At 39.7% G+C, this 17,256-nt stretch overlaps 1 protein-coding gene across 3 annotated transcripts in view; it reads left to right on the top strand.

The window, feature by feature from the left end:
* Positions 1 to 17,256, top strand: part of MFSD14B (major facilitator superfamily domain containing 14B) — a 123,343-nt gene that overhangs the window by 25,734 nt on the left and 80,353 nt on the right. Inside the window, exon 1 of one of the 3 annotated variants that reach the window (XM_064291081.1) lies at positions 9,532 to 9,559. The exons of the other annotated variants lie outside the window; for them this stretch is intronic. The gene's annotated coding sequence lies outside the window, so the exon portion shown is untranslated. Of the gene's footprint in view, positions 1 to 9,531; positions 9,560 to 17,256 lie in introns of those variants that run through there. 3 annotated transcript variants of the gene reach the window in all.

Below are 17,256 nucleotides of genomic sequence, written 5' to 3'. Positions count from 1 at the left end.
AATATGGCAGTATTCACCGTCAACCCCAGTTTTGCCAGTTGAGGGGAAGGTACGATCCATCCAATCAGGCCGTTGGGAATTCTGGTTCAGTGGTGTAGCTACAATCTCCTGCTTAGGGATCACTCCTCCTCTTAGCAGCCGCAGCTGCATCCCTGGTCCTGGGATCGCAGCAGCTGGAAGGAAAAAAGCAGTTTTAGGTAATGTAGAACTGTACAGTGGTACCAGCATCCTTCCGCATTTCCTTGTCCTCAGATACCCCATAGAAGTCTGTCCAGTGGTGATTCTCCTTTTGTCGCCGTCAATATTGAGTGTGAGCACACACTCATGGAGGCGTGTGAGCCAGCCCTTCATGCCTTTATCTCCCCCCTGTTTTAGGTAACAAAGGTTACAATTGCTTGTTCTAATTCTCTATGAAACCATTACTCTGAGGGTGGTATGCAACATGGTATGTCCATTTAATATTTCTCGGCCTGTTGCTGCACCCCGTGGGCTGTAAAATGTATTCCTTGGTCTGATGAAATATAACTTGGTGACCTGAATTGGTACAGTATCTTTTGTTCTAATCCCTTAATGGTGTTTTTGGCATTTGCATCTGTCACAGGATATGCAAAGCCCAGTTCAGAGTAAGTATTCCTGTGAGGACCCATTGTAGCCACCTGGTGCCACTGACATCATTGGTCCAATATAATCAACTTGCCAGCCTTGTGCAGGGCCTTCCCCCTGGGGAGTCTGCCCCATAGCCACCTGTAACCTCTGCCTTTCTTGCTGGTAGGCAGAGCAGTTCTGGTTGACATTTTGTGCCTCGGAGGGTGCAAGAGGGATGTGTCTAGATTCAGCCCATCTATGCATTACTGCAGAACCCCCATGTCTGCTCATTTCATGGACCCAATTGGCCACCTCAGGTGAGCATACCAACAGGTCTACTTGCTGATTCCAGTCGCCTTCCAATCCAGGAAGGGGGTTTTTCTGATAGGCATCAATGAGTCCTACTCTAATGTGCCCTCTAAATTCCCAGAGTGCTTTCCATAGATCCATACCCCACATGGGTGTCCCCTTAAGAGTCATATTGTCCATTGCCCATTTTCCTGACCGTATAGCCAGGCCATTGGCCACTGCCCATGATTCAATAAAAATCCAAACATATGGGCTCTCACCATTGCACAGTTCTTGTATCATGGCTGGGAAGACAGCATGCAGTTCAACCCATTGAGCTGACTTGTTCTTACCTTCTTTAGACTCTTTCCATCTGTTGGACTTAATGCAGCAGCTTTTCACATCACATGTTGTCCACATACCCTGGAACTGCCATTCGTGAAACAAGTATCCTGTTGGTCAGCAGAAAATTGTTCATAAGGCACGGTCCATATAGCAGTATGTTTTGGCAGCTTCTAAGGTTGGCCTATGGGAAAAGAGGCTACCTGCTCGTGGAATATGGTGGGTGCCTCTCTGTATTCCCGCAGTAGCTTGTTCTTATATGAACCATTTCCATTTTATTATGGAACTATTTTAGGCACCACCTTCCTTGTTAGAGTGTTTCTCTGACATCACCGAAGATGTTATGGGTATTTCAGGTCTCCTGATGATTTTACGTCCTTCTGTCATTGAGACAGTCTCAATCAACTATTCTCACCCTCTTTTTTGGAGTTGTTAATCCTTCATTGAGATAATGCCCCATAGAGTTTTCTAGGCTGTAATCTTTATAGCAGATCGCCAGGCCTTTCTCCTGTGGAGCCCACTGGGTAGGTTTGAACCACCAACCTTTTGGTCAGCAGCCAGGCACTTAACCATTAATCCAACAGGACTCCTTAATATCCAGCGATATTCATTTTAAATTAATAGTTGCCTTTTTACCTGGTTTAACAAGTACTTAATCTTATTTAATCAGTATTTCTGTCTGTGACTGTTTTGTTGTACGCTCTAGCTCAGTGATTTCCTACCATTTCTTTCCTTCTGCATCAACCGTAGGCCATCCTCTCAAAATATTTTTATGGAGAAGACTACCATGAGTACTCTGACATGCATTGAAGGGAGAGGGAACAACACTTCGTAGCAAAGGCAATGTGTGCAGTGTGGAAAAAGTTCTCTCTTCATCATCACCATTCTGTATGCTTCCTCTTCATCATCATCATTCTGTATGCTTCCCAAACCCCCATTTGTCCTCCCCTCTTTTGAAAAGCACAGTTCCAGCTTATACTAGGAACCAAGTTAACATTTTATGTATCATACTAGGTCCTGAGATGTAGGTTCAGTCCCTGGGTGGCACACATGGTTAAGCACTTGACTAGTAGCTGAACGGTTGGTGGTTTGAATCCACTCAGAGGTACTTTGGAAGACAGGGGGTCACAGCCTTGAAAATCCTATGGAGCAGTTATACTCCATACATGTGGGGTCACCATGAATCAGAGTCAACTTGACAGTAACAAGAACAAGAGAGAAATTGAGGCAGAATAACACCTAAAACATGAGTGTTTTCCTGCCTTTGTTATTTCGTCTTCCTAAGTCAAGCGGTTCTCTTCGCACTTATCTAGTTTTGCTAGACTTTTTTCCCCCCAAAATTGTGTTTATAGTGTTCTAAGGAATGTGGTATGGTTTTACTGACCATAATTCATCCAGTCGCAGGACAGCTCTGAAGTAGATGGTAGTGCAGTCTGTGATTTAAAGGTGAGACATATAAGTGCATTTTATGACTTGCTGAAAATAACCAGGCTAGCTGAGTGGTGGAGCCGGCACTATCCTCATCTCCACACACTAATTCTTAAGTTTGGAAGCTCAATATCTCGTGTTACAGAGTCGCCTATAGAGTTAATTCTGGTTTTCCTATTCACTAGTAGAAGAAGTGATTTAACCATTGTTTGCCTTAAATTTGTGTGCAGTTACAGAGTTAGATATTGACAGATCGTCACTCCAGTCTTAACTAGCCCCATTGCGCTACACTACTGATAATTAAATTGGGTCAAGCCAATAGTAGGTTTGAACAAAAATGTAGAATTTTTTGGCTATTCTGCTTAATAATCATTTACTATATTATGTGACTAATACCTCTAATATGAAGATAGCAAATGTTCACTTAAGATTATGAATTTTATATTTTACTAGTGCTTCATGGACAGATCTATGAAGTACTTAAGTGAAAGTATCATTCCTCTAATGATGTTCTTTTGCAAGTAAGACAGGCAATTTTTTAATCCTGGGATGTGATAAAGGTATACAAACTATATATAAGGTCAATAACATGCTAATGTGGTGTTCCCTGAAGCAAAATATCGGTTTTATGTTTTATTAGCCAACCTCTAACACACATGAGTATCATGGGTTATAAAGTAATATGATGATACATGATGAGATACGGGGATTATATGTAGCATTAAAAGTCTTGAATACTGATACAGAGAAGTCTTCAATACTTGAATTGAGATTCCTTTAGAATATATTCTTCAGGTGACATAACTTGTATGGAGGTCAGACAGTTAATTTCTTAAAAATCCCATACTAGATGCAGTATTGCAAATCGAGGCTTTAATTTTTTCTTCAGTTCTTTCAGCTTGAGAAATGTCAAGCGTGTTCTTCTCTTTTGGTTTTCTATATCCAGGTCTTTGCACATATCATTATAATACTTTGTCTTCTTGAACTGCCCGTTGAAATCTTCTATTCAGCTCTTTTACTTCATCATTTCTTCCTTTCGCTTTAGCTACTCGATGTTCAAGAGCAAGTTTCAGAGTCTCTTCAGACATCCGTTTGGGTCTTTTTTTCTTGTCTTTTTAATGACCTGTTGCTCTTCATGTATAATGTCCTTCCACAACTCATCTGGTCTTTGGTCATTCGTGTTCAGTGCATCAAATCTATTCTCAAGATGGTCTCTAAATTCAAGTGACATATGCTCAGGGTCATACTTTGTCTCTCGTGGACTTGTTCTAACTTTCTTCATTTTCAACTTGAACTTGCATATGAGCAATTGATGGCCTGTTCCATGTTCCACAGTCAGTCCGTGGCCTTGTTCTGACTGATAATATTGAGCTTTTCCATCATCTCTTTCCACAAATGTAGTCGATTTGGTTCCTGTGTATTCCATTTGGTGAGGCCCATGTGTATAGTCGCTGTTTATGTTGGTGGAAAAGCTATTTGCAGTGAAGAAGTGGTTGGTCTTTCAAGATTCTGTCATGCAATTTCTGCCATCGTTTCTAACATCAAGGCCATGTTTTCCAACTACCAATCCTTCTTTGTCTCCACCTTTCGCATTCCAATCACCAGTAATTATCATGCATCCTCACTGCATGTTTGATCAATTTCAAACTGCAGCAACTGGTAAAAATCTTCCATTTCTTCATCTTTGGCCTTAGTGGTTGGTGTGTAAATTTGAATCATGGTTGTATTAACTGGTCTTCATTGTAGGTTTATGGATATTATCCTATCACTGACAGCATTGTACTTCAGGATAGAGCTTAAAGAAAGAATTCAAGCCTTGCATTGCAATATTGCAGGATTCTATGGGGAAAATATTAAATGATGCAGGAAGCATCAAAAGAGGGTAGAAGGAATACATAAACTCACTTTATCAAAAAGAATTGGTAGACGTTCAGCCGTATCAAGAGGTAGCATATGATCAGGAACCAATGATACTGAAGGAAGAAGTCCAAGCTGCACTGAAGGCATTGGCAAAAAACAAGGCTCCAGGAATTGATAGAATACCGATTGAGATGTTTCAGCAAGTGGACACAGTGCTGGAAGTGCTCACTCGTCTATGCCAAGAAATTTGGAAGACAGCTACCTGGCCAACTGACTGGAAAAAAGAGATCCATATTTATGCCTATTCCCAAGAACAGTGATCCAACCGAATGTGGAAATTATCAAGCAATATCATTAATATCACATGTAAGCAAAATTTTGCTGAAGATCATTCAAAAACAGTTGCAGCAGTATATCGACAGGGAACTGCCAGAAATTCAGGCCGGATTCAGATGAGGACCTGGAACCAGGGATATCAATGCTGATGTCAGATGGATCCTGGCTGAAAGCAGAGAATACCAGAAGGATGTTTACCTGTGTTTAATTGACTATGAAAAGGCATTGGACTGTGTGGATCATAATAAATTATGGATAACATTGCAAAGAATGGGAATTCCAGAACACTCAATTGTACTCATGAGAAACCTGTGCATAGATCAAGAGGTAGTCCTTGGAACAGAACAAGGGGATACTGATTGGTTTAAAGTCAGGAAAGGTGTGCATCAGAGTTGTATCCTTTCACCATACCTATTCAGTCTGTATGCTGAAGAAGAACGGGGCATCAGGATTGGAGGAAGACTCATTAACAACCTGTGTTATGCAGATGACACAGCCTTGCTTGCTGAAAGTGAAGAGGGCTCGAAGCACTTACTGTTGAAGATCAAAGACTACAGCCTTCAGTATGGGTTACATCTGAACATAAAGCAAACAGAAACTCTCATAATTGGACCAATAAGCAACATCATGATAAACGGAGAAAAAAATTGAAGTTGTCAAGGATTTCATTTTACTTGGATCCACAATCGACACCCACGGAAGCAGCAGTCAGGAAATCAAAAGACTCACTGCATTGGGCAAATCTGCTGCAGAAGACCTCTTTAGAGTGTTGAAAGCGAAGATGTCACCTTGAGACTAAGTTGCCTCATATGCGAGTGAAAGCTGGGCGATGAATAAGGAAGGCTGAAGAAGAATTGATGCCCTTGAATTGTGGTGAAGGATATTGACTATACCATGGACTACCAAAAGAATGAGCAAATCTGTCTTGGAAGAGGTACAACCAGAATGCTCCTTAGAAGTAAGGATTGCAAGACTACATCTTATATACTTTGGACATGTTATCAGGAAGGATCAGTCCCTAGAGGAGGACATCATGCTTGTAAAGTAGAGGGCCAGCAAAAAATAGGAAGAACCTCAACAAGACGGACTGACACAGTGGCTGCAATGATGGGCTCGAGGATAAAGGTGGTGAGGATGGCACAGGACCGGGCAGCGTTTCGTTCTGTTGTACATAGGCTCGCTATGAATGTGAACTGACTCAACAGCACCTAACAACAACAGATGCATATCAAAACTTCTGTGAGAATACCATTTCACTTGCACTAGGATGGCTAAGATTTAAAAAGAAAAATAAATGTTGGCAAGAATGTGGGGAAATTGGAACCTTTGTTCATTGCTGGTGAGAATGCAAAATGTACGACCATTGTGGAAAATAGTGTGGTGGTTCCTCAAAACTAAAAATAGAATTGTGGCATGACCAAGCAATTCTACTACTAAAAATATACCCAAGGGACTTGAAAACAGCAGCACAAACAGGCATATGTACACCAGTGTTCATTGCAGCATTATTCACAATAGCCAAAAGGTGCAAAGTTCATCAAAGTTGAATAGATAAGCCAGGAAGAGAAATGAAGTCTTGATACATTCTGCAATATGGTTGGAGGTTGAAGACAGTAAATTGTACATGTCGAACTGTTGAATTGGTGTATATTTTGCTGTGTATATTCTTAACAACAACAACAAAGTAAATTTTTTAAAAGGTCAGTAGACCATAGATGTGTGGGTTTATTTCTAGACTCTGAGTTCTATTTTACTGGTCCGAATGGACACGACAGCAACAAGTTTGGTTTGGTTTTTTGGTGTGTCTTTTAGGTCAGCAGTTCGAATCCACCAGGTGCTCCTTGGAAACCCTGTGGGGCAGTTCTACTCTGTCCTGTGGGGTTGCTGTGAGTCAGAATTGACTCGACGGCAGTGGGTTTGGTTTTTTGTTATACCAGTACCGGCTGTTTTGATTACTATTGCAGTATAATATGTTTTGAAATCAGGAAGTGTGAGTCCTCCTACTTTTTTTTCAAAATTACGTTAGCTGTTTGGGGCCTCTTGGCATTCCATATAAATTTGAAGATTAGTTTTTTTCATTTCTCGAGAGAGGAATGTTGGAATTTTGATCAGGATTGCATTGACTTCCCAACAACATTAAGTCTTCCAATCTGTGAACGCAGAACATCTATCCATATACTTAAGTCTGTTTTAATCTATTTCAGCAGTGTTTTCTAATTTTCATTGTATAAGCCTTTCACATTCCTGGTTAAATTTATTCCTAGTTATTTTATTCTCTTAGATGCTATTTAAATGGAATCATTTTCTTAATTACCCCTTCAGATCTCTCATTGCTATTTTATAGAAACCCAGCCGATTTTTGTTTGTTGACCTTGTACCCTGCTATCTTGCTGAATTCATCTATTAGCTCTGAAAGCTTTCTTGGGACCCTTTGGGATTTTCTACATATATGATCATGCCGTCTGCAAATACAGATAATATTACTTCTTTTCCGATCTGGGTACTTTTTGTTTATTTTTCTTTTCTTTTTGCTCTGGCTAGGCCTTTAAATACAATATTGAATAGAAGTGGTAAGAATGGACACCCTTTTTTGTTCCTGATTTCAAGGGGAAAGCTGTCAGTGTTTCTCCATTAAGCATAGTGTTAGCTGTCGGCTTTTGATGTATGCCCTGGATCATATTTAGGAACTTCCCTTTTGTTCCAGTCTTCTTGAGGATTTTCATCAAGAAAGGGTATTGAATTTTATCAAGCACTTTTTCTGCATCCATAGAGGTGATCGTGTGGTTTTTTTCCTTTGTTCTGTTATGTGGTGTATTGTGTTGATTGGGTTTCTAATTTTAAAACATCCTTGCATTCCTGGAATAAACCCTACTTGGTCACGGTGTATAACTCTTTCAATATGCTGTTGGGTTCTGTTTGCTGGTATTTTCTCAAGGATTTTTGCGTCTTTATTCATAAGGGATATTGGCTACTAGTTTTCTTTTCCTGTGTTATCTTTGTCTGGTTTTGATATCAGGGTTACGTTTGCTTCATAGAATGAATTAGGGCGTATTCCTTCATTCTCTCTCTCTTTTGGAAGAGTTGAAACAGGATTTGTATCAATTTTTCTCTAAATGTTTGGTAGAAATCCCCCAGTGAAGTCACCTGCTCCAGGATGTTCTTGTTGAGAGGTTTTTGATCACTGATTAAATCTCTTGTTACAGGCCTGTTGAGATTTTCTATTTCCTCTTGAGTCATTTTGGACAGATTGTGTCCTTCTAAGAGTTTGTCCATTTCATCTAGGTTATTCATTTTGTTACCATACTGTTCATAATATTCTGTCATAATTCCATTTATTTCTATCAGATCACTTCTTTTTTTTTTTTAATTTTTGTTGTGCTTTAAGTGAACATTTACAAGTCAGTCTCTCACACAAAAACTTATATACACCTTGCTACATACTCCCGGTTGCTCTCCCCCTAATAAGACAGCCCACCCCCTCCCTCCAGTCTCTCTTTTTGTGTCTATTTTGCCAGCTTCTAACCCCCTCTACCCCTTCATCTCCGCTCCAGGGAGGAGTTGCCAGCATAGTTTCAAGTGTCCACCTGATCCAAGAAGCTCACTCCTCACCAGCATCCCTCTCCAACCCTTTGTCCAGTCCAGTCCCTGTCTGAAGAGTTGGCTTTGGGAATGGCTCCTGTCCGGGGCCAACAGAAGGTTCTTCTAGTCTCAGTCAGACCATTAAATCTGGTCTTTCTACAAGAATTTGGGATCTGCATCCCACTGTTCTCCTGCTCCCTCAGAGGTTCTCTGTTGTGTTCCCTGTCAGGGCAGTCATTGGTTGTAGCCAGGTACCATCTAGCTCTTCTGGTCTCAGGCTGATGTAGTCTCTGGTTTATGTGGCCCTTTCTGTCTCTTGTGTCCTTGGTGTTCTTCATTCTCCTTTGATCCAGGTGGGTGGAGACCAATTGATGCATCTTAGATGACCGCTTGCTAGTGTTTAAGACCCCAGACGCCACTCTCCAAAGTGGGATGCAGAATGTTTTCTTAATAGATTTTATTATGCCAATTGACTTAGATGTCCCCTGAAACCATGGTCCCCAAACCCCTGCCTCTGCTATGCTGACCTTCAAATCATTCCGTTTATTCAGGAAACTTCTTTGCTTTTGGTTTAGTCCAGTTGTGCTGACCTCGCCTGTATTGTGTGTTATCTTTCCCTTCACCTAAAGTAGCTCTTATCTACTATCTAATTTTTTTAATTAGTGCATACCCCTCACCCACCCCCTCCCTCCCCCCTCTCGTAATTATCAAAGAATAGTTTCTTCTCTGTTAAAGCTATTTCTTGAGTTTGTATAATAGTGGTCTTATGCAGTAATTGTCCTTTTGCAACTGACTAATTTCACTACTATCAGGTCACTTTTAATGTTTCCTCTTAATTTCTTGTTTTGGTTATTTGCATCTTTTTTCTTTGTCTATCTAAAAGGCTGTCAGTTTTATTGATCTTTTTATATAGCCAACTTCTGGGTTTGTTAATTCTCTGTTGTTTCTGTTTTTTACTGTATTTATTTCTACTCTGTTTTTTCTTGTGGGTTTATGCTTAGTTTGCTCTTCTCTGTCTTTCTAGTTCCTCAAGTTGTAGAGTAAGGCCGTTGGTTTGAGATCTTTGTTCTTTTTTCCTGTAGGCATTTATCGTTACAAGCTTCCCTCCGAGTACTGCCTATGCTGCATCCCATAAGTTTTGGTATGTTCTTTAATTTTCATTTGACTCTAAGAAATTTGTGATTTCTCTTTTGATTTATTCATTGATTCATTGGTTGCTTGATAGTGTGTTGTTTAATTTCCATATGTTTGTGTACTTTTTTTTTTCTTCTGTTACTGATTTGTAGCTTCACCCCATTGTGGTCAGAGAAAATACTTTGTATGATTTCAGTCTTCTTAAATTTATTGAGACTTGCTTCATGACCTAACATGTGGTTTATCCCGGAGAATAATTCATGTGCACTGGAGTAGAGTGGATATTGTGCTTTGTTGGGTGATGTGTTCTATGTATGTCTGTTAAGTGTAGTTGGATTATCGTGTCATTCAGTTCCTGTGTTTCCTTGTTCTTCGTTCTAAATGTTTTGTCCACTGTTGAAAGTGGTATATTGATGTCACCAACTCTTAATGTTGTGCTGTCTAGTTCTCGCTTCAATTCTATCAGTGTTTATGTATTTACGTGCTCCAATGTTGGGTGCGTATATGTTTATAACTGTTTAATCTTCTTGATGAGTTGACCCGTCTGTCTCTATAATGTCCATCTTTATTTCTTCTGACAGATTTTGTCTTAAGTCCGATATTAAGATTTTTACCTCAGCTCTTTTTTGGTTATTACTTGCATGGAATTTTTTTTCCAGTCTTTCACTTTTATCCTATTTATGCCCTCAGGTCTAAGTAAGGTGTGTTTCTGATAAACAGCATATAGTTGAATCATGTTTTTATTTTGTTTTATCCATTCTGCCACACTCTGCCTTTTGATTGGAGCATTTAGTACATTTGTGTTCACCGTAATTACCTATAATAAGTGTCTTCTGCCATTTTGTGTATGTGTATGTCTTAAGCCTTATTTCTGTTAGTCCTTTACTACTGCCTACTTTTGCATTTCTTTAGTTTATTGTAGTGAGCTGCTTTGGTTCCCTTTTCCTTTTTGTACGTTTTTTAGATATCTTTTTAGCATTTCATTTACATTTCATAGCTTGTATTCATAACATCCTAGGATAAGTTGGTACCAGTTTAACGTCCATAACATACAAGAAATTTTATACCTGTATTATCCCCCCCATTTTGTTATCACTAATTACGTCTTTATATTTCATGTGCCGTGTGACATAGTTTTATCCTTGCTTTCCCTTTCACTCTTAAAAGTTACTGTTTTGGCCACCCTACTCATAGCAGAGAAGCAGTCTGGAATAATGGAAAGCGTCATATAGAGTAATCCTGTAGCCAGGGATCCATTAATAGAAGTTGGACATGGTTGGAAAAAGAGGCATATCTATACGTAGAATGAGATGTTTTTCATATGTTGAGTTATAGTGTTGCCAGAACACTATAATAGTGCAGTTAACACTGGTTATGCATATATCACTGCTACTCAATTCAACCCCTTCCACTATCAAAAAACATTGTTTCATGCTCTAACTATAATGTAAAAAAAAAGTAAAGAAAGATTTAACAAAATACAATGTATTTCAAAATATAAATGTTCAGGCATGCCTGAACATCTAAGCCATTATTTTCTAGGCAGTAGAAGCACCTGAGAGATGATGTTGAGAGAGATTTGTAGAATTTTTTCATTTGGGGTTGATAGTTGAAGTAGCATTAATTGAGAAGAACCATTCATTCCTGTACTCCTTGGGAAGAGATCAGTGCTCTTGGTTTACGAGGACGAGTATAGGGATTAGCCAGTGTACTCTAAACCCAGTGCCCTCGAGTCGATTCCAGTTCATATCTATGGCTGCCCTAATTTTTCCCTGGAGCTTGGGGGTGTGCGTATTGATCCCATGTGTGTGTTTTGCATATGACTGCTTTGATTTCGTCTAGCATAGGCATGCCTGAACATTTATATTTTGAAATACATTGTATTTTGTTAAATCTTTCTTTACTTTTTTTTTACGTTGTAGTTAGAGCATGAAACAATGTTTTTTGATAGTGGAGGGGATAGAATTGAGTAGCAGTGATATATGCATAACCAGTGTTAACTGCACTACAGAGCTCAGGCTCTGTAGGCATTAGGAGCACCTGAATTCAAATGAAGGTTCATGGATGGTGCAAAATGGTTTGTGCCTGACTACTAACCTAGAGGTTGGCAGTTCCCACAGCACCGTGGAAGTAAAGCCTGGCAATCTGCTTCTGTAAAGCCAAGAAAACCCAATGGAGCAGTTCTGCTATGTAACTCATGAGGTCACCATGCATTGGAATTGACTCGACGGCAATTAGTTTTTTTAGTTCAAATGCTGCTTGTATAGCCACACGCCACTTATTACTTGTTTTCTCCACAAGTTTAGACAAGTTTCATTCTGAGGGCTATGAGAAGTTTGATCCTGAGAAGCTATCATTGTGGTTGCTCAGCTGCCAACTGTGGGCGAACTTTCCACAGGTGGGCAGCCTGGCAAGGTGACTCCGATTGAAGCTGTGTCTACATGTTCTGTTGCTATCTCGTACCAACCTGGCTCCTGGGATCCCCAGTAGTAAAGTGAAATATAGAGGCTCAGTGGCTGCATTGACCTTTGGTTTAAGAGAAGCCCTCCTAAGATCCCTCAGAAGGCCGTAGCACTTGCCACGGTGCTGTTTGATTGGTGCCTTTCTCATTATCATATGCTCCCTCCGCTTGGCAGGCTACATCAGCAAAGGGGAGGAATGAGTGCTTTCTTGTGTGCAGGTACTGGACTGGTTTCTTGTAGAACTCAGAAAACCTCCGTGAGCAGGCCAGAATCTGCTTATCATGGTGCTTGAGGTTGCTCTGGTGAACTTGAGGCCAAGCTTGGTGTCTCCTGGGTCTTGAGACAACCAGAGACAGCATCAAGGCAGACCACTAACCCTACTTGGGCCTGATCTAATCATGCAAATCCTTTGAAAGGCAGAAAAAGAGGACAGAAGGAAAGATTCAAAGTGTGAGGAGGACTTGACAAGCCATTATTGGTTTGACGATGGTGGGGGTGTCACATGAAAACAATTTTGAGCAGCCGGAAGGAGTTGTTTGAGGTCCCTACCAACAGCCAGCAAGGAACAAGACCGCCAAGGAATTGGATTTTGCCAGTACCTGAATGAGGTTGGAAGTGGATTGTTCCCCTAGAGCCTCCAGAAAGGAATATAGCCCTTCCAATACTTTTTTCAGCCTTAAGAAACCCTGGGCAAAGGACCTAGTTGAGCCTGCCTAGACTTCTGACCTACAAAACCATAAGATAATAAATGGGTGTTGTTTTAAGCTGCAAAAAAAAAAAAAAAAAACCAGTCTCAGTTTCTCTCTCCTTCTGTCCCTCCTTCCATGTATCGATATTCCTGGTTGTGTTTCTCTAAAGAACCCTAAGACAGCCATCTTAGGCTCCCTTAGAGAAGTTTGTATTTATTCTTAAATAATGTGTTCTCTGTCTCAAGATCTTTACTTGAACTGAAAGATTATGGTGTAGTGAAGGTATCCCCCTCCTTTTTTTTTTTTTTTAATGTAAAATTACCGTTTTAATGATTTTAAAAGTACAATTCACTGGCTTTAATTACATTTACAATGTCATGCAACCCTCACCACTTTCTCTTGCCAAAGAAAAAATTTTTTATCATCTCCAATAGAAACAGAGTACCCATTAAACAACTCCTTATTCTCCCCTAAATTAGCCAACCCTCTGGTAATCACTAATCCATGTTGATCTCTGTATTTGCTTATTCTAAATGTTTCATATAAGTGGGATCATACAATATTTGTCCTTTTCTGCCTGGCTTATTTCACTTAACATAATGTTTTCCAAGTTCATCCGTGCAGTGGCATGTGTCAGACCTTCATTTCTCTTTATGGCTGAATATATTCCATCATATTTATATACCACATTTTGTTTATCCATTCCTCTATTAATGGGCATGTGGATCATTTCCACTTTTCGGCTGTTGTGAATAATGTTGCAGTGAATATTAGTGTGGAACTGTGTTTGAGTACCTGCTTTCATTTCTTTTTTGTATATACCTAGGAGTGGAATTGCTAGTCATATGGTAGTTCTGTATTTAACTTTTTGAGGGACAGCCAAACTGTTTTCCACAGTAGCTGCACCATTTTACAGTCCCACCAGCAATGTATGAGCGTTCCGGTTTCTCCACATCCTCACCAACACTTGATATTTTCTGTTGTTTTTTATTTATTTATTATAAAAGCCATTCTAGTGAGTACTAAGGGGTATCTCATAGTATTTTTCTTTTTTTGGTTGTTGTTGAGAATATAAACAGCAAAACATACAGCAATTCAACAGTTCTGCATGTACAGTTCTGTGACATTGAGTTTGCAACTTTTCTTACCCTCGTTTTCTGAGTTGTTGCTCTGCCATTAACATAAGCTCATTGCCTCCCTAAGCTTCCTATCTGATCTTTTGAGTTGCTGTTATCAGTCTGATCCCATATTGATCTTAAAAGAGCATATACTCAAGGCAGACATTTCTAACTAGTTAAGCTAAACTGTTGTTCTGTTTTAAGAAAATGTCAGGGGATATTTTTGGTTTAAGGTTTAAAGATTATCCCAGCATAATAGTTTTAGGGGTTTTTCTAGCTTCCGTGGCTCCAGAAACTCTGTAGTCCATGAGAATTTGAAATTCCGTTCTGTATTTTCCTCCTGTTGACCAGGATTCCTTTATAGAATCAAAATATTTAGGAATGGTGGCCAGGCACCGTCTAGTTCTTCTGGTCACATGGCAAAGGTGGCAGTTGTTCATGGTGGCAATTAGCCATACGTTCCATATCCTCCTATTTCTGACCCTCCTTTTCCTCTTTGCCCCAGACAATAGAGACCAATTGTTAAGAGCTTAAAAGCTTTCAAGACCGCAGGCAGTACACAGTGACCTAGGAGGTAGAACAGAAGAACTAAACAGGTTATTAGGCCAATTACCTAGGTGTTTTTTTGTTTTCTTTTCCAGTTTTTAAATTTTTATTTATTTTTTGTTATTGTTGAGACTGTACACAGCAAAACATACAGTAATTCAGTAGTTGCTACATGTATAATTCAGTGCTCTTCTATTTTTTTTAATGCAGTTTTAAGTTTAGATTATGCAGTGATCATTTTTAGTAGTTACTCCCAAATAAGACATTACATTATCGGAACCTGTAACATTTTGTATCTGGGACTATTAACACGCTCCATTTTTTTTTTAATTCTTTTCTCATGAAAAGCTGTGGCTTTATTCTCTAACTGAAGTGGTTATGTAGTTCTTAGCTTCTGGACTCTTGGTTGGCCACCTGTATGGAATCGGAGAGCAGGCTGGTGGGGAGGGAAGAGCAGCCACAGCACTGCATGTCCAGGGAAATAACAGCCTCTTTGTCCTTCTGCTTCCATGTTGGCAAGTCACTAGTGTTTATCAAGTATTGTGATCTTTGAGTTAGGCATCATTGTGGGACAAATGGGAGTAGCTTTCATCCTTATCCTTTTCTAATTGACAGCCGATGGCCTGATTGAGAAAAGCCAAGTGCCCTAGTTTGTACAAACTTTTCAGGTCTTATTGAGAAAGCTGGTGAGGGGGCTGATGAAGATTACCACACACTAGCTGGGGGTGGGTGGGTAAATGAAGGTCTGCACTTTGCTTTGCCTGAGGGATTGGCTATATCTGACTCTTGTCATCTCCTACTAGGGTTGTTGCAGTGCAGGCTGCCTACCATGTTATGTGCTGATTCTCTTTGTGGAAAGATGTAGGCTCTACATGAGAGACAGTATAAAACAGTGATGAGTAACACACAACCTGTTGAATACCAGCTCAAGTACTTACTGACAGTGTGAATTGGACAAGTTATTTAAATTCTCTACGTATGAATTCCGTAACCTGTAAAATTGGGATAATAATACCTATTATCTCAAAAAGTGGCAGTGAGGATAAAATGTATATAATGTTCTTTGATCAGGGCCTGGCACCATGTCTGCTGCTGCTGCTGTTATAGGATAATTCTTGCCAGTGTCTAGTTCAGAGCCCTTTGTCATAGACTGTCAGGAAACCCTGGTGGCATAGTGGTTAAGTGCTGTGGCTGCTCACTAAGAGGTCGGCAGTTCAGATCCGCCAGGTGCTCCTTGGAAACTCTATGGGGCAGTTCTACTCTGTCCTATAGGGTTGCTATGAGCCGGAATCAGCAGTGGGTTTGGTTTTTTGGTTTGGTCACTGATCTGTGTCCTTTTCCTTCAAAGTGCTTATTTCCATTTGTAATTTTTCATTCCATGAAATGAGAGCAACTACCACTTCTTGTGTTGTTCACCCTTTCCCCCAGCATCTAGCTGATATACAGTACCCGTTGCCATCAAGTTGATTCCAACTCATAGTGACCCTATAGGACAGAGTAGAACTGCCCCATAGGGTTTACAAAGAAGCTGATCTATAGTAAAGTTCCACAAAGCTCTATAAATATTTGTTGAATGAATAAAATTACTTGGATTTAGATACTTTCGCTCTTAAAGAATGTTGGTAGAGATGGGACTGTTTACCAAAACAGATAATTCTTGGCATCGTGATTTGCTTTAAGTTGGGTATTTGCATTAAGTATTTGGTACATTAAGAGTTGAGCAAAAAACTTCTATTTTACAAATAGTTAATGAATGCTTAATCTAACAAGGAGCTCTGGTGGCACAATGGTTAAGCACTCGGCTGCTAACTGAAAGGTTGGTGGCATGAACCCACCAAGCGGCTCCGAGGAAGAAGGACCTGGTTGATCCACTCCTATAAAGATTACAGCCTGGAGAACCCTATGGGGTAGTTATACTCTGTCACAAGGGGTCACTGTGAGTCAAAAATTGACTTGACAGCACCCAACAACAGCAGCAACAACAATTCATCCAACATGGTAAGCTTATCATTTATTCAACTGTTCCATGTAGTGCTGAGAAGATTTCTATAATTTTTATTAAAAAGTTATTTCATCTGGAGAGATGAGCAGTAAAGTTAGGTCTTTAAGTAATAATAGTACTATTAGGTGGAAGAAGAACAAATTCTTGAAGTGTAGTCATTTATTTGTTTTAAAAACCATTTGTATTCATCTTCGTGTTTAAATATATTTTTTTAAATTTCAGGTAAAGAATTTCTGCTTTTTTTTTTTTTTTTTCCCTTAATACAACATTTTTACTGACCCGGTAGATATCAGTGGTCTAGTCAAAAAGTAACAAATGTGTGAGTTCTTAAAACACTGAGGGCTCATAGTGAAACATATTTTTAATATGCCTCTTTAGTAGTAATGAGAAATGGTTGAATATGAATCTTGTTGGCAGTACTTTTCTTCAACTATGGAATACCATTTTTCAGTTAGAATACATTTTAATATTTCTGTTTCCTGCTTGGAAGTACAACAGGGCCAACCAGCAGTTTACACAGTTAGATTCTTGGTTCCTTAGCTTACTCTAGGTTAATATTGTGCAGAATGCATGTACGTGATGATCAGGGGGTTTATTACTGCAAATGATCAGAAGTCCAGCAATAGAGTGCTTATTAGCTCAGCAGCTTAATCATATCACCAAGGACGTGGGCTCGTTGTATCCCTACTCTCTGCTCTTCCCAGCATGCTGGCTTTTGATTCTCAAGATTGACCACTTGAGGTTTCAAGATAAGTATCACATCCTTATAAAACAGTGCCCCAGAACAGGAAGCAATAATGTTTTGTTATGTGTCCCTTGAAGGGTGAAGAAATATCCTAAGTCATCCCACATATTTGCCTTCCTATCCCATTGGCCATAATTGGGCC

Source organism: Loxodonta africana, chromosome 9, assembly GCF_030014295.1.
Source record: "Loxodonta africana isolate mLoxAfr1 chromosome 9, mLoxAfr1.hap2, whole genome shotgun sequence".
NCBI classification, from domain to species: Eukaryota; Metazoa; Chordata; class Mammalia; order Proboscidea; family Elephantidae; genus Loxodonta; species Loxodonta africana.
The sequence above is the reverse complement of the archived record's forward strand: the minus strand, read 5'-3'. Positions and strand labels throughout refer to the sequence as shown.